This window comes from Salmo trutta, chromosome 29 (assembly GCF_901001165.1).
Source record: "Salmo trutta chromosome 29, fSalTru1.1, whole genome shotgun sequence".
Classification (NCBI taxonomy): Eukaryota; Metazoa; Chordata; class Actinopteri; order Salmoniformes; family Salmonidae; genus Salmo; species Salmo trutta.
The window spans coordinates 38881757-38900519 of NC_042985.1; the positions used below are offsets into that span (position 1 = coordinate 38881757).

Sequence of the window (18763 nt, forward strand, 5' to 3'; positions counted from 1 at the left end):
ACATTTGCGAATTTGGTCGGGTCACCCAAAAAGTTACTGTAACTTTGTAACTTTAAGTGTTCCATTGTGTGATGCCCAAATGTTGTTGATATTGTACACTGCCAATAATGAAGTCTTAAATAAGTGTATGTGACATATGAGACAATTAAAACAGTTTAGCAAAGGTGCATCTGCCCAATATTTTTGCCCACATTGAGTCAAAATCGTGCCATTGTGGGCATATTTACTGGGAAAAGATGGGCTTATTCAGGCAACGTGAGGGCTGCCCTCTCCAGATATGCTCTACCCACAATTGGGCACACTGCGCAAATGCCTTGGGGGGTCAACGTGGAGATGATGAGCAAAGGCGGTTTGGCCAAATGTTGGCAGCCTAGATGGGGGTCAATATTTTAGCCCGCATGTGGGCATGTTTAATGGGTATAGAGCTATGCATGTTTGGTGCCTCATAGACCAGATGGTAGGAGCACAGTACCTTGGTGTAGGGCCATTTGGAGCTATGGAGTGTTTGGTGCGTCATAGATCAGTGCCCATATGGTTGGATTCAGTGGTTGGATTCTGCTGGCATGACCATGGCAATGGGGAGAAGATATGCCCGGCAGAGCAGAATAAGCCCAGCGCAGCAGAATAAGCCCTGGGCCGATGATGGTGAAGGCAAGAATGGATAAACTGAAACATGGACAGCTGATTAAACCTAGTTGGAGCTATGGTGTCTACCTGTGAAAGAAACATGGACAAGAGTTTTTGTGAGAGACGATGAGATATAAAACACAAGAGGAAATGCTGGTGAGAGAAAATTCTCCACCAAAAAGAGAGGTGTATTTGTAGAACGAGACAGTGGAAAAAGAGATGTGCCTTTGTGGGGGAGATTACTGCAGCAGAAAGCAGAAAGTCATCCAGGGACTCATAAAATAATTATCTCCTCTCACTCCCCGAAAGGCCATTTTAGGCCAGGAGTAAGACACTGTCGTTCAAAATGTCCGCCGGCCATTCACCTCGGAAGCACGCAGATAATTAACCTGAGCTAGGGCCCGGCTGGGGTGAGACAAACACACAACACATCATCTGGATGGACCACTCAACACAGTGCTCACAGCACTACACTACACTGTAGTGTACGCCATCTGGATTGAAAACTACACATCATCGGGATTTACCAATGACCATGTGTTTGTTTTAAAGGACAAAAAGCAACAAAGAACTAATCAAACACGCTAAATAGTTTGGACAACTAACAAACAAGCAGCTTCTGGATAAACCCCTCACTCTGACAGCATAGCTCAGATTAATCTCGGAAACCGAAAACTAAAAATGGCTTACAATTGGGTCAGATCCTCGATTAGGTTCGGGTTTTATGAGCACCCTCAAGATTTCCAGGCAGTCTCAAGGGTTCTGTAGCCCAGTAGCACAGAGCAGATCTCTCGGATATACATGTACATTTATATGTAACACATGGCATCGGAGGCGCTGTGTCTCTGGCGTGGCTAATTTGTGTCGTCTGCAGTCATTACAGGAAGCATTAAAGCACTGACAGTCTAGTGCATGTGTCCCATGAGTCTTATTCCCATGAGGAAGAGTGACAGTGTCGATCGGGACGTTAATGCTCTGTCAATCTCTACAGCGTCAGAGAAATGCTGCTCACGGGACATGACACGCACACACAGGGAAGCTCATACAGTCAGAGAGGGCTGGGGTGGCAGATAAGCCCTGGCAATAGCTAGCGCGCGCACACACACACACACACACACACACACACACACACACACACCGGTAAACCACCAAGAGTTGGCTGGTAAAGTCACACTGGCATGGTTAGGTTGGCATAGCCAAGTCGGCATTTTAACACTGGCAGGGGTAGGCTGGCATGGTTGTCTGGCAGCTTGGCACCTTTCGGTGTGTTGAGGAGGAGTGAGAAGGCAGCAGTGTGGGCTCCTCACAGTGACCCTTCATCTGTCACACGGTCACAATAACATTCTGAGAAATACACACAGAACCACAGCTTGTGTGCTGGTATCAGGACGGGTGTCCTGTTGCTCCAGGTGGCCAGTGGAAAAAGCACAGATGGTGATGCCATGGTAACACACAACAGACGTGGTTCATTGCCATGCTACTGGTCATTTTAGGTTGGCGGACATTTTAGGTTAGCACATAATGTCTGACTCAACGTGCAAAAGATAAGTGTCCATTTACAGAGTCACTTGGAGCACAATTGCACAGACGCACGCACACACACGGACTTATATCATATTGATATTCTGGCTGGAGGGTGGTCAAATTCAGCAAATACACAAAATAAATATTTATCTTTCTCCTATAAATATTTATCTTTCTCCAATATTAGTGGCATGGCTATTTGGGCAGGACAATTAGTCAGCAGGCTTGCAGATAAATGCAGCACAAGCGAGCTGCTGTTGATTAAAAAGCTGTTCCACTGATGGACTGCAGGAAGCCAGGGGGAGACTGTGTTGAGAATGTTTACTCCTTTGTTTACTCCTCATACCTTAGCACTGAAATGTTTTACTATTTATAATATTTACTACTTCAACATCAAACCTGAAACACTGTTCATTCTAAACTGGTCCAGGAGACTTCTTGGCTGCTGCTCTGAGAGTTGTGTATCGTTAATCTAGGACTATTTCTCTATGAATTTCATTAAAGTTCACTTCCCCAATCGATTGAAATAAAATAAAAAAATGGACTTGATCCCAACCCTGCAATATGGTCAGAACACTATCCTGTAGCCATGACCCATTCGTTGGTCCCGCCATACCATTTGGAAAACCCTTTTGGACGCCAATCGCATTACAATAACACAGGGTGTCCCCCAGAGATTGGTGCTGGTCCCCTTACTCTTCATATATTATTATGATTACAATGTACGGCACTGATCCTGTCTACTTTCCACAGGTTCCTAGATCCTGACAGTGATGTGTGTTTCCCTGTTGCTAACGGGACAGCTACAGTTGAAGTCGGAAGTTTGCGAACACTTAGATTGGAGTCATTAAAACTCATTTTTCAACCACTCCACAAATTTCTTGTTAAAAAAACTATAGTTTTGGCAAGTCGGTTAGGTCATCTAAGTTTTCCAACAATTGTTTACAGACAGATTATTTCACTTATAATTCACTGTATCACAATTCCAGTGGGTCAGCAGTTTACATACACGAAGTTGACTGTGCCTTTAAAAAACTTGGAAAATTCCAGAAAATGATGTCATGGCTTTAGAAGCTTCTGATAGGCTAATTGACATAATTTGAGTCAATTGGAGGTGTACCCGTGGATGTATTTCAAGGCCTACCTTCAAATTCAGTGTCTCTTTGCTTGACACCATGGGAAAATCTAAATAAATCAGCCAAGACCTCAGAAAAAAAATTGTAGACCTTCTCAAGTCTGGTTCATCCTTGGGAGCAATTTCCAAATGCCTGAAGGTACCACGTTCTGTACAAACAATAGTATGCAAGTATAAACACCATGGGACCACGCAGCTGTCATACCGCTCAGGAAGGAGACTCGTTCTGTCTCCTAGAGATGAACTTACTTTGGTGCGAAAAGTGCAAATCAATCCCAGAACAACAACAAAGGACCTTGTGAAGATGCTGGAGGAAATGGGTACAAAATATTCTATATCCACAGTAAAACAAGTCCTATATCGACATAACCTGAAAGGCCGCTCAGCAAGGAAGAAGCCGCTGCTCCAAAACCGCCATAAAAAAAGCCATACTACGGTTTGCAACTGCATATGGGGGCAAAGATCGGACTTCGGGGGCATATAGGGGCAAAGATCGGATTTTTTTTTGTCTTCCCTTTTGTCTTCCCTCTGTTAGCAAAAGGTAAATTACTGGTGGACCTCAGAACATGTCCTTACATGACTTTAGGATTTAAGAGGGACATCTGAAAACATGTTTTTTTCTTAAACCTTTGGACCACCATATATTAAAAAGACTGAAATCTTACTTTCCTATAAAGTTATTACCTCAGAGTTTCCTGTGCCTTAGAAACAAAGCCCGGCACGTAAAGCCACTAGAAAGTAAAGGATCGGAGGATAATTTAAAATCAGAGAGGGTTAATTTGTCAAGCAGGCTGACAAGCACACCTTAATCAAACACACTACCAATTTACCATGTTTTCAACAAGCTGCCAGTCAGTTTAATACACTACACTCAAAGTCAGCACTTGCGTGGGGTTTCCAGCTCTATCTACTGAATTAGGAGACACACACATACACTCGACATGGGCATGATTTAAGGCACGCACACACACCCCGAATCAGACCTGTCACACATGCTCAGCACATCTATTTCGGTCCTGGGCCAGGTGTGGAGATAGGAGAGCAATACTGTGGAATCTGTTTAGGGAGATGCACTGCAAACACACACACACTTACACAGAAACAAACACTTATACAGATACACACACAAAACAGTTGCGCACACACACAAATGCATTCAGACAAATGTATGCATTCATACTTACACTCTATCGCAAACATACACACAGAAAGAATGAGTAGGTGTGTTGGCCCCAGGCCCTTCCGTATCTGTATCCATATCCATTCTCATTTGCAGCTCTGATTATACTGGGCTTGAAAAGAGAACAAGGAGAGTGGAGGCCTCAACACTGTTACCAGTGAGAATGTGGAGGAGAAACATCACTCAGTGGAGCCAACCACAGCCACAGTGTAACCCAGAGGGAGAGAGACAGAGACAGCTTTATATCAGTGAATTCCACCACAGAAACACAGCCACGCCAGGCCTACAGACACGAGCCAAGACGCAAAGAAAAAGCACACCAAGAAAAGACAAGAGATTCTCTCAGACTGTCACAGTTTTTTTATTTTTTTTTAAAGACAAAGCGAACGCTCGGCTCGCTCGGTTAATATTTTAGCACTCCACTTAGATGAGCATGAATTATTCAGATAGAGGCGTTTACAATTAAAAGCTCTGCCAATCACAGCTTCCTCGTGGGATTCCGGCGTCGAAAGGAATCTTATTTTACACCACCACAGCTAGAGCTGGGACGATAAACAGGATCGACACCGACCACTTACCGCAGGCACTTTGCTGATATCGTTCATTACGATAAGTAGCCTATAATAGAGAAACGTGACGTTTGAAATGAAATAAGTTCGCTAATATGGGTGATTGTTAATGGGGGGGATTCCACAGTAACAGATTTTTCACTTTAAAATGTATGCCAAACAAAAACCATTGATATCAAAGTTTAACAAACTCTATGCACCAGGACAACGTTGAACAATTTAAATTTACACAGATGCTAAATTTGGTAACAGAAATACGGTAAAATGTCCCTCAGTTTTTTTTATGCGACCACATCCAAAACCTCTTAAATATCTGCTCCGAATTAAGACTCAAAGATGTCTGCAATAGGGTGTCAGCTATGACATGACACAATGAATTAGAAATGTTTTATTTTGGTAATTGAACTACAGTGGGTGAAGTGGATTTACATCCGGTAATGGAATCACGTTCCCTGATCTGTACTACAGTGGTTCGTCCTTTAAAAGTTGCAGCGCACTGCGACACAGCTTGCATGGTGCCGCAGAATTGCCAACCACTGGTACCATTAATGCTAGTGAGTGCTAGTTTGACCACCAGAGGGCATCTTTGAGAGAAGTATTTGATAGACTTCACTAGTGGCTGTACTAATTTAAAACCTTTTTTTTCTAAGAACATAGTAAACTCAGCAAAAAAAGAAACGTCCCTTTTTCAGGACCGTGTTATTCAAAGATAATTTGTAAAAATTAAAATTACTTCACAGATCTTCATTGTAAAGGGTTTAAACACTGTTTCCCATGCCATAAACAATTAATGAACATGCACCTGTGGAACGGTCGTTAAGACACTAACAGCTTACAGACTGTAGGCAATTAAGGTCACAGTTATGAAAACTTTGGACACTAAAAGAGGCCCTTTCTACAGTCTCTGAAAAACACCAAAAGAAAGATGTCCAGGGTCCCTGCTCATCTGCGTGAACGTGCCTTAGGCATGCTGCAAGGAGGCATGAGGACTGCAGATGTGGCCAGGGCAATAAATTTGCAATATCTGTACTGTGAGACGACTAAGACAGCGCTACAGGGAGACAGGACGAACAGCTGATTGTCCTCGCTGTGGCAGACCATGTGTAACAACACCTGCACAGGATCGGTACATCCGAACATCACACCTGCAGGACAGGTACAGGATGGCAACAACAACTGCCCGAGTTACACCAGAAACGCACAGACTGTCCACAATAGGCTGAGAGAGGCTGGACTGAGGGCTTGTAGGCCTGTTGTAAGGCAGGTCCTCATCAGATATCACTGGAAACAACGTTGCCTATGGGCACAAACCCACTGTCGCTGGACAAGACAGGACTGGCAAAAAGTTCTCTTCACTGACGAAAGTGCTCTTCACTGGTTTTGTCTCACCAGGGGTGATGGTCGGACTCGCGTTTATCGTCAAAGGAATGAGCGTTACACCGAGGCCTGTACTCTGGAGCGGGATACATTTGGAGGTAGAGGGTCCGTCATAGTCTGGGGCGGTGTGTCACAGCATCATCGGACTGAGCTTGTTGTCATTGCAGGCAATCTCAATGCTGTGCGTTACAGAGAAGACATCCTCCTCCCTCATGTGGTACCCTTCCTGCAGGCTCATCCTGACATGACCCTCCATACTGAACTGTATTGTTCTCTACTGTGCTGTCCAAACTTGTGAAATATAGACATCTACGATTAGGTCAGACCAAATTTCAACATCCATGGACATCAGGTGTCTGTCAGTGCTCAGTGGGTGAAGACACTTGTTAGGATAGATAGATAGAGAGACAGAGAGAGAGACAGAGAGACAGAGAGAGACACAGAGAGAGAGACAGAGACAGAGAGAGAGATAGAGAGAAATATATATATAGAGAGAAATATATAGAGAGAGAGAAATATATATATAGAGAGAGATATATAGAGAGAGAGAGATATAGAGAGAGAGATATAGAGAGAGAGATATAGAGAGAGATAGAGATATAGAGAGAGAGAGATATATATATATATATAGAGAGAGAGAGAGAGAGAAGCCATGAGCAGATGAGCTCCTGCATTTTTCAGCGTGTTCCTAAAAAAAGATAGATAAACTTGGATTTTTTTTGTCAGGGACATATACAGGATACTACCCTCTACAACATAACCTTCACTCCAACTCAAAACCTACAACCTGATTTTGGACATAATTACAAAATCACCTGGAAGGCTTACAACTACCAAAGATTATTATTGCAAAGCTACACAGCAAATGCTCTGGAAAACAACAGAAACCTGAAAACATCCAACCTGGAACTGAGTGAGTAATGTTTAGTCTGAAGCTATATTTCATTTCCAAAAGCCAAGAAGAAAAATACTTTATAAGGACTGAATGCTAAGTTAAGGCTACCAAGCTTCATACAACTTCAATTAGCACTGACGTGTCAAGTGAGAGGTGTCAAAGTCCTTGAGCCCAGCAATGGCAGGAGAGTCACACAGTCTACTCCAACCAAATGGAGAGGCCTTAGAAGCTGCCTCCCGCTGTTCAGAGGTAATTAAAATACAGTACCTTGTGTATGTAAAGAACGATAAGACATGAAAAGAGACACTTTTTGCTGACTACCATAAAAATGGGAACATCAGCAACCTCATCTTCCACACAGACCATCCCCTGGCATGACACAGTGCTATATTAGCACATACCCCTCTGTTACCAAGGGGTGGAAACTCAGGATACTAGACAACGAGGACTCTGAGAAGGCTAATATAAATCTCTCTAAGTCTGGAACAGTATTAGCACAGGGCAACCCCAAACAGTTTCAGCTGGACTTTCACCTAATCAAAGAACTCGCTCAGCAGGAGAAGCTCTCCCTTGAGAAAGGTACCCCCACCCCGAGCGGGTCAGACCAGACCTATTCATTATATAACCCCACAGACGAGAAACCCCAAGCGGAAAGTCAACCTCCCAGCACTGAGTACTACTCCCTCATTGAAATGGAGCTGGAGGTGGAGAGAGACATATCTGCACTCTGGACTGTGGTGAGACAACTTCAACAGGATAAAAAGCAGGAGCAGGAGAAGAACAGAGCACTAGAGGAGAGGATCAGACTGCTGGAGGAGAGGGTAAGGGAGATGGCGTGTGACAGAGAACAACCTACTAGAGAGGTGGCCACCCCCACAGAGAAGCCAGCAGAACAGCCCACCTCAGCTCCCAACAAAAGTCTCGACACCATAGCGTAACAGTCCACCCCAGACCCTAATCATTGTGTCGACGTCACAGCAGGACAGACAGATGAAGAACCCCAAGCCCAGGAGATCTCACCCCCCCCCCCCCCCCCCCGAGCACCGATCCGGTCAGCCACCCTGATAGCCAACCTGATACCCTCAGCACACAGGGGGACAAACACCTGCCTGGAGGTGACAGCATTCCCTCCCCCATTTTCCCCCCTAGGCACAACTATGACAACATAACCAACAAAAACGGGTCACAACTCCTGCAGCTCTGTCGCACGCTGGGTATGTACATAGTCAATGGTAGGCTTCGAGGGGACTCCTATGGTAGGTTCACCTATAGCTCATCTCTTGGCAGTAGTACTGTAGACTACTTGATCATTGACCTCAACCCAGAGTCTTTCAGAGGGTTCACAGTCAGCCCACTGACACCCTATCAGATCACAGCAAAATCACCGTCTACTTGAACAGAGCAATACTCAATCATGAGACATCAAAGCCAAAGGAACTGAATAATATTAAGAAATGCTAATAATGGAAAGAATGTAGTGTGGAAACCTACCAAAAAACAATTAGGCAACAACAAATTCAATCCCTTTTAGACAACTTCCTGGACAAAACATTCCTCTGTAATAGTGAAGGTGTAAACTTGGCAGTAGAAAATCTTAACAATATATTTGACCTCTCAGCTTCCCCATCAAATCTAAAAATGTCAAACAGAAAACCGAAGAAAATGAACAACAATGACAAATGGTTTGATGAAGAATGCAAAAACCTAAGAAAGAAATTGAGAAACCTGTCCAACCAAAAACATAGAGACCCAGAAAACCTTAGTTTACACCTTCACTATGGTGAATCACTAAAACAATACAGAAACACTAACCCAAGATGGCGGACTGAACACAGCTATGTAGACCACCTCAAGATAAAAATGTAATATTCAATTTCTTTAAGTTAGACTAAATATTAGCACTACACAATCTGGTAGGTAATAACCTTCAAACTGGATAACACCACAAAACAAATCATAAGACTAGAGAAATTTATCGACAAATATTACGAAAACAAGCAACATCCAAACATGGAGAGTAAGACAGGGGAACCTATTTTAAAACGAAACTCTTCTACAGACACAGACGATTTAATATTTTCACCACCGGGAATGGTAAAGGCCGAAACCGATCTGTTAAAATCAATAAATGACAAACTGGGTATACTTGAACTAGTCAGTAAGGATATAAAAGAGTTGAAGGCAAGCCTCCAGATGAGTGACGAAAAAGCTGCGACATTGGAGAAAGACAAAAACAAGCTAAAAGGGACAGTCAATAAGATTGAAATCGAAGTTAATGAACTTAAAAAGGAGAACATCGTTCTGAGAGAAGCCTTACTTGACGTACAGATTAGATCCATGAGAGAGAATCTGGTACTTACAAGTATCCAAGAGAAAGGAGATGTTCCTGAGTCTGTATTTAGAGAGTAACTCCTTACAGCTCTTCAGATCCCATGCGAAGCTATCGACAAAATCCTACTCGAACGTGTACACCGCTTCGGACAGAGAGTGCAGAGGTATGAACACCCAATCGTTGCCAAATTTGCTTTCTTTAAAGATAAAATAATGGTTAAAAGACTGGGTAAAAGACTTGCTGGCACAAAAATAGGCATGAATGACCAGTTCCCGAAGGAAATTGCAGAACGGCGTAAAGTTCTGTATCCAATTTTCAAGGAAAATAGATTGAAAGGGAAACGCGTAGCTCTCGTGGTCGATAAACTGTACATTGTTCAGAGACACAAAGACTACTCCATGGCTATTAAAACAATTCTCAAAGAGGCAAATAATGAAACACACAATTCTAGCCCTGTTATAGATTGTAATATTAGAACCCTAAAATATAGCTTTTCTATCCATCTTCAAATATAACTAATTGGAACACAAAAGCACTAATTCAACATGGTGGAGATAAAAACGCAGTAAACAGAAGGCACAGTATGTGTGGATGGATGGTGTGGTGTGTGTTTTATGGTGTTTGGGAAAGTGTGGCGTTGAGTGAGAAAGGAAATGGTTGCATATCCCAGAACCAATGTATTTCTGTGAGCAGGGGTGGTGAGAGCTTTTTGTGCAGATGAGGGATATACTTTTATAATGATATACTTATTTATTTATTGTCCCTATCATGCTGGAACAGTGTTTTAAAATACATAATACATCTAATTTATTTATTGTCCTATCACGGGTAACTACATTTTTAAAATAAATTATACACCTAATTTATTATTTATGGTCCTATATTGATGGAACGGTCCATAACCCTATACCCTAGACAACCACCTGAACGACCCAGATACTAAGGAGAAGTACCTATCTGTTTTATGGGCCTGCTGTAAGCAGCCTGTATGCAGCCAAAATGCGGTCAGAGACCTTCTAGAGCAGCACTGCCCCCTCAAGATTCTGAACCTGCTTGGCAGGGTTGGTCCTGCAAAGCCAAAGCCCCCTGATGGGAGAGCATAATATACAAGGATATTCTCAAAGCTGCTAATGAGAACCTTGACGACCTTGTACCTAGCCGGTGGGGATTCCGGTGGGGTGCCCCCACCCAGGCAGTGGCAGTGCTGGCAACACTAGCTGCAGTAACCCACGGGGAGGGAGGGTCACACTCGGACATTCAGAAAGGGGGCATATTATTGTGGCCCTGGTGGCACAAAATCAAAGGTCTGACTGCACGGAGATGCTTGAGAATATAGTCACTACGGGGGACCATGTAGTGGGTGTTTCAGGGGAAGGAGGTATATCTGACCTCCATCATCTAGGACGTGACAATGGTTCATCAAATCTCCCCATTTCTTTGCGCAGTTTTGCAGGCCTTCTCATACAGCTGCAACTGTATATGCATTCGTAAATCAAGACCTTTGAGTTGGGCTCTGGGATGGTGCAACTGTTGAGAATCTGAGTCTATGGTTGTTGTGGGGGAAAGGGGTAGTGTGTGTATGAGTGTGTGGGTGTGTGTGTATCCCACAACTGTTGCGAGGGAGTAAAATATGTTAGGGACAATATAGGATGATTCACAGTAATTGTTTGCTAATATAATAATTGCTTGCCATAATGTAATTATGGTAATGGCGAGACTGGTGAGAGGTAAAAATCCTTTGCATAAATTGCCTACATTACTACAAATATTAATAGCTAATTATATATAATACAAGTCGAGGTGAGGGCAATAGAAATGCATTTGGCGGTTGATCTGCTTCTGTTCTGTGGGTGGCACTGTGTGCTCTTTTCGAAAAAATGGGTCCCAGTCTCTCCGGGGCCATGGGATCCGGGGGGGTCTGCCGGGCATTGGGATGACAACCCAACTCGGGATGAGGAGGGCTTTTAGTGGGTGGAATAAAGGGGACCAATTGGAGGTTTACTTAGTAGCAATGCAAATATCATGGTACAGCTATACAGACACTCAATCATCATGTTACTTTTTAATGGTATGTTTACAAACACATATTTTGATAAATAGAATTGAAATTGTCATTATGGTAAGTGGTGAAATAAGTATAGCCAGTTATAATTGTAATGGCTTAGCAGATAATAAGAAAAGAAAATCAATATTTACCTGGCTAAAAGAGAAGGAATATAATATCTATTGTTTACAGGAAACTCATTCAACAATTCTAGATGAAGTTGTGGAAAAGGGACTTGGGGGGGGGGGGGGGGGGGGGGGGGGGGTATTTCTCCCATGGGCAAAGAAATTCAAAAGGGGTGATGATATTAATTAACAGTAATTGTGATCCAAATGCGCAAATTGTCCAACCAGATCATCAAGGTAGATTAATTATTTTAAATATGTTATTGGACAATAAACAGATATGGCTTATTAACCTATACGGTCCAAATAATGATGATCCAAGCTTCTTTGAAAATATATACTGCTCAAAAAAATAAAGGGAACACTTAAACAACACACAATGTAACTCCAAGTCAATCACACTTCTGTGAAATCAAACTGTCCACTTAGGAAGCAACACTGATTGACAATAAATTTCACATGCTGTTGTGCAAATGGAATAGACAACAGGTGGAAATTATAGGCAATTAGCAAGACACCCCCAATAAAGGAGTGGTTCTGCAGGTGGTGACCACAGACTACTTCTCAGTTCCTATGCTTCCTGGCTGATGTTTTGGTCACTTTTGAATGCTGGCGGTGCTTTCACTCTAGTGGTAGCATGAGACGGAGTCTACAACCCACACAAGTGGCTCAGGTAGTGCAGCTCATCCAGGACGGCACATCAATGCGAGCTGTGGCAAGAAGGTTTGCTGTGTCTGTCAGCGTAGTGTCCAGAGCATGGAGGCGCTACCAGGAGACAGGCCAGTACATCAGGAGATGTGGAGGAGGCCGTAGGAGGGCAACAACCCAGCAGCAGGACCGCTACCTCCGCCTTTGTGCAAGGAGGAGCAGGAGGAGCACTGCCAGAGCCCTGCAAAATGACCTCCAGCAGGCCACAAATGTGCATGTGTCTGCTCAAACGGTCAGAAACAGACTCCATGAGGGTGGTATGAGGGCCCGACGTCCACAGGTGGGGGTTGTGCTTACAGCCCAACACCGTGCAGGACGTTTGGCATTTGCCAGAGAACACCAAGATTGGCAAATTCACCACTGGCGCCCTGTGCTCTTCACAGATGAAAGCAGGTTCACACTGAGCACTTGTGACAGACGTTGACAGTCTGGAGACGCCGTGGAGAACGTTCTGCTGCCTGCAACATCCTCCAGCATGACCGGTTTGGCGGTGGGTCAGTCATGGTGTGGGGTGGCATTTCTTTGGGGTGCCGCACAGCCCTCCATGTGCTCGCCAGAGGTAGCCTGACTGCCAGTAGGTACCGAGATGAGATCCTCAGACACCTTGTGAGACCATATGCTGGTGCGGTTGGCCCTGGGTTCCTCCTAATGCAAGACAATGCTAGACCTCATGTGGCTGGAGTGTGTCAGCAGTTCCTGCAAGAGGAAGGCATTGATGCTAGGGACTGACCCGCCCGTTCCCCAGACCTGAATCCAATTGAGCACATCTGGGATATCATGTCTCGCTCCATCCACCAACGCCACGTTGCACCACAGACTGTCCAGGAGTTGGCGGATGCTTTAGTCCAGGTCTGGGAGGAGATCCCTCAGGAGACCATCCGCCACCTCATCAGGTGCATGCCCAGGCGTTGTAGGGAGGTCATACAGGCACGTGGAGGCCACACACACTACTGAGCCTCATTTTGTCTTGTTTTAAGGACATTAAATCAAAGTTGGATCAGCCTGTAGTGTGGTTTTCCACTTTAATTTTGAGTGTGACTCCAAATCCAGACCTCCATGGGTTGATAAATTGGATTTCCATTGATTATTTTTGTGTGGCTTTGTTGTCAGCACATTCAACTATGTAAAGATAAAAGTATTTAATAAGATTATTTCATTCATTCAGATCTAGGATGTGTTATTTTAGTGTTCCCTTTATTTTTTTGAGCAGTGTATATGGAGATATGGATTTTTGCCCATATCGCCCAAAACTAACCACAGCAGAGGTCTGGAAAAGAGGGGATCTTGGATGAGAAGAGAAACTGGGGGGGATCTTGGATGAGTTCACACCTCCGTTAATTTAGCAGATGGTGCCAGTGTGTTAACGAGTTGGGGGAGGGGTGTGCCATGGTGTCACACATTATGGGGTGTGTGTGTGTGGGGGGGGGGGGGTCTATTAAGCCGAGTCCGGCTAGGCGCCAGCTGAACTGAAGCATGCTGATGCCTTAAGTGTGCGTTCGTGCATATACTGTACAGTACATTCTGAAAGTATTCAGTCCCCTTGACTTTTTCCACATTTTGTTACATACAGCCTTATTCTAAAATGGATTAAATAGTTTTTTCCCTCTTCAATCTACACACAATACCCATAATGCAAAAAAAATGTTTTTTTTAAATATTTGCAAATAGTAAAAAAAAAAAATGTAATGACATTTACATAAGTATTCAGACCCTTTACCCAGTGAAGCACCTTTGGCAGCGATTACAGCCTCGAGTCTTCTTGGGTGTGACGCTACAAACTTGGCACACATGTATTTGGGGAGTTTTTCCCATTCTTCTCTGTAGATCCTCTCAGGCACCTTCAGGTTGGATGGGGAGCGTCGCTGCACAGCCATTTTCAGGTCTCACCAGATGTTCGATCGGGTTCAAATCCGGGCTCTGGCTGGGCCACATTGAGACTTGTCCCGAAGACACTCCTGCGTTGTCCTGGCTGTGTGCTAGGGTCATTGTCCTGGCTGTGTGCTTAGGGTCATTGTCCTGGCTGTGTGCTTAGGGTCATTGTCCTGGCTGTGTGCTTAGGGTCATTGTCCTGGCTGTGCGCTTAGGGTCATTGTCCTGTTGGAAGGTGAATGCTCTGGAGCAGGTTTTTCTGAACATTGCTCCTTTCATCTTTCTCTTGATACTGACTAGTCTCCCAGTCCCTGCCTCTGAAAACAACCCCACAGCATGATGCTGCCACCACCAAGCTTCACCGTAGGAATGGTGCCAGGTTTCCTCCAGATGTGACGGTTGTCATTCAGGCCAAAGAGTTCAATCTTGGTCTCATCAAACTAGACAATCTTGTTTCTCATGGTCTGTCCTTTAGGTGCCTTTTGGCAAACTCCAAGCAGGCTGTCATGTGCCATAGTTACCATTGGGTTCTTGGTCACCTCCCTGACCAAGGCCCCTTCTCCCCCAATTTGCTCAGTTTGGCTGACCAGCCAGCTCTAGGAAGAGTCTTGGTGGTTCCAAACTTCTTCCATTTAAGAACGATGGCTGCAGACATTTTTTGGTACCCTTCCCCAGATCTGTGCCTCGACACAATCCTGTCTCGAGCTCTACAGACAATTCCTTTGACCTCATGGCTTGGTTTTTGCTCTGACATCCACTGTTAACTGTGGGACCCTATATAGACAGGTGTGTGCGCCTTTCCAAATAATGTCCAATCAATTTAATTTACTGCAGGTGGACTCCATTCAAGTTGTAGAAACATCTCAAGGATGACCAGTGGAAACAGGATACACCTAAGCTTAATTTCGAGTCTCATAGCAAAGGGTCTGAATACTTATGTAAATAAGGTATTACTGTTTTACATTTTTAATAAATGTGCAAACATTTCGAAAAACCTGTTTTCGCATTGTCATTATGGGGTATTGTGTGTAGATTGATGTAGAAAATCAATTTTAGAATAATGCTATAACGTACCTGAATGTGGATAAAGTCAAGGGGTCTGAATACTTTCCGGATGCAATGTATGTGCCTGTACCCTTTGAGGCCCCTGTGACTGTTTTAATGACAAATCTGGCCCTTTAATTGTGTTGTAATGATGAGAGCTCCATTAAAAATTGTGATAATCAATCCTAATGCACAGCATGCAAAATACATTAAATGTGTTATGGATACAATGTACAGTATATGAAGGAACTTCACAGAATTAATTTTCTGTCTGGGCATTTAGATTCTTCCTCGAGTTGAATAATACATTAGATTAGGCTTGGATTTTATAGACAGGTTGGCTGACAACATCATGAAAATGATGTGTGCACATCGATGTGACAAGAAGGCATGGGTTGTTATGATACTGAATGGTCAGATAGCTAGCAACAATGACATGAAGCTGCCTGGTGGGGAATCGTAGGTGGCTCATTTCAGCTCGTTGTACTGCATCTTGTTATTGATACAATGTCTTGCTTTGACTGATGTCATGTCTATGCTAATATGGCTAAAATTCGCAAGCTGGCTAACCAACAACTGTAACAATATATTTGAGAGACCACAAGTGCTCAATGTGCAAATATATATATGTTTTCAATAAACATTGAGACAAAATAGTCTACATGTTCTCAATCTAAGCAAACCCCGTCTGTTTTGCCCCATAGTTGCTCACGCATCGGTTTTGTTGCCAAACATTCAACCTGTCTATACAGTGCTGCATACAGGTAGCTGCCAAAACAATGGAAACACTTGAGTAAATGAGGGATACAAAGTGTATTGAAAGCAGGTGTTTCCACGCAGGTGTGGTTAATGAGTTCATTAAGCAATTCATATCCCATCATGCTTAGGGTCATGTATACAAATTCTGGGCAGGCGATTATTTTGGCTACCATGGCTATGTCCCCATATGATGACAATGCCCCCATCCACAGGGCTTGAGTCGTCACTGAATAATTTGATTAGCATGAAAATGATGTAAACCATATGCCATGGCCATCTGTCAGCAGATCTTAACCCAATTGAACACTTATGGGAGACTCTAGAGCAGCGCCTGAGACGGCGTTTTCCACCACCATCAACAAAACACCAAATGATGGAATTTCTTGTGAAATAATAGTGTCGCATCCCTCCAATAGAGTCCCAGACACTTGTAGAATCTACGCTAAGGTGCACTGAAGCCGTTCTGGCTTGTCGTGGCCAAACGCCCTATTAAGACACTTTATATTGATGTTTTCTTTATTTTGGCAGTTACCTGTATGTGTGTGTTCTCCATCTGACAGACAAGCGAGGGAGCTAGGGTTAAGGTGACCAGGGGTCATAATCAGTGATGGCTATGGCAGAGAGAGAGGGGATACACACAGACAAACCGCACACTCAAATCTGTGTGTGTGTGTGTGCAGTCAGAGACAGAAAGTAAATCTGCCCACTCTGGGACACTTAGAGAGAGATGAGAAAGTCAATTATTCTCATGTCTGTCAGTAAAGAAGAGTGATGACTTCCCTCTGATCATCAGAGACCCCTTGGAGACCGCAGGACTAAGACATCATAAAAACACTGAGGTCCAGCAAAACAACCCCCCCCCCCCCCAATCAAAAAATGATATCCTTGATCCTTAAATGAACTACTTTCTCAGACCCACAACCATAGCTCAACTTGAAATGTCATTACCACCCCATCACAGCCCCCGCCCTTCTCACACACAGCTGATATAACTCACAGCCACACAGGAACAAACAGTGTTTTTTTTAATAATTGGGGAAACAAAGTAACTAGATTAGATTTTTCCCTTGTGTAATCTTTGGCCCATTTTTTAAAACATTTTTTTATATCATATCTGCCTAAACCCTTTCCAGCAAGGCAGTTGGTATTCATTCCAGGAATAACAGTAGAAGTATTGCAGCAGGTAGTGACTGTGGTGATCATCTAAAAAGAGCCTGGGGGTGCTTTATATACGCGGTAATGACAAACAGAATGGGTGACATTGGTTCAGCAGGACTCTAAACTAATATCTACACTGGCTTATGTCCAATACACACACACACACACACACACACACACACACACACACACACACACACACACACAAACAAACAAAACACACACAAACAAGCAAAACACACACACACACACCTCAACACAACAAATAATGACATTTCTGAACCCAGCTCACCTCTCTCTCTATCTCTCCTTGTTGACCAGTGTTGAAATGGGTAAAGACAGAGATTGTGCGGTTTAGGGCCCAGCCACAAATCCACATAACAATGTACAAGTGGAAGAGAGGAAGAGTAGGAGAGAAGGGAACCAAAAAGGAGCCAAATCTGCTTTAAGGTTCAGGAAGGGGTCAGGGATGTAAGGCACAATAATAAGCCTATGACTGTTCCTTATTAAGTATGTATTTATATTGTATCACCTTCCCCAACTCTTCTATATCTACTACATAAGGATGTATTATTCTGGTAGATCTCTGACTCTGCAATCCAATAATATGAACAGCTTCTATAGCATAGGCCTATAGAAACACAGAGAAAGCTTCAAACAAGTCACAGCCTACAATTATTTGCACAGTATAAAATGAGTCAAAATGTCTCTTTTCAATTCCCATGTGCTCCAACTCTATGGATTGCTCTGGATTATGCTAGAGTTGTTGATTCTATAGGTTAGCCTACCTAAACTACAGTATGAGGTTATTTTAGGTAACGTACGTATCATCTAGTTGTTCATACAAAAACGTCTCTCAAAGTTTTCTATGCAAGAGTGCAACCATCAGAACATTCTCGTCAATTACACTGCGCTTCATCATTTGCTAGCGAATAGGCTACCTCAGAATCATATCACTAACCTGCATACCTCTTGCGCTATCCTCAGATGACAGAACTGTTGCGATGGATATGCGTTGACGTATCTTCCTTGGCGGGACTATCCCCTTGGCGGGAATTGACCGATCGATCGCTGTGATCATTGATTGGGTTTATCGAATCCCCTATTATTGGTCCCTATAACTTCTATACCTGTTCCATCCGTCGACATCGATGCACAGTGGGTACGGGAAGACAGCTGTTCGCTTTCAACCAGTGACTATCATCGCACCGCGAGCCTTTCACTCACTTGCGCCCTGAGAGAGAGAGAGAGAGAGAGAGGAGGATATTTGCGAGTACATTACAACCTCTAGTGTTCGCAAATTCAATAGACATTATGGCCCAATCCCAAATAGACCACAGGTGTCAAACTAATTCCACGGAGGGACGATTGTCTGCGGGTTTTCGCTCCTCCCTTGTCCTTGATTGATAAATGAAGG

At 43.7% G+C, this 18763-nt stretch overlaps 1 protein-coding gene across 2 annotated transcripts in view; it reads right to left on the reverse strand.

Moving 5' to 3' along the window:
- The window catches only part of LOC115167589 (LARGE xylosyl- and glucuronyltransferase 2), a 238894-nt gene extending 220350 nt beyond the window's left edge, over positions 1-18544 (reverse strand). The window contains exon 1 of one of the 2 annotated variants that reach the window (XM_029722163.1): positions 18316-18544. The gene's annotated coding sequence lies outside the window, so the exon portion shown is untranslated. Of the gene's footprint in view, positions 1-18307 lie in introns of both variants that reach the window. The other variant, XM_029722161.1, reaches the window with a different exon arrangement.
- Between the last annotated feature and the right edge of the window lie 219 nt (positions 18545-18763).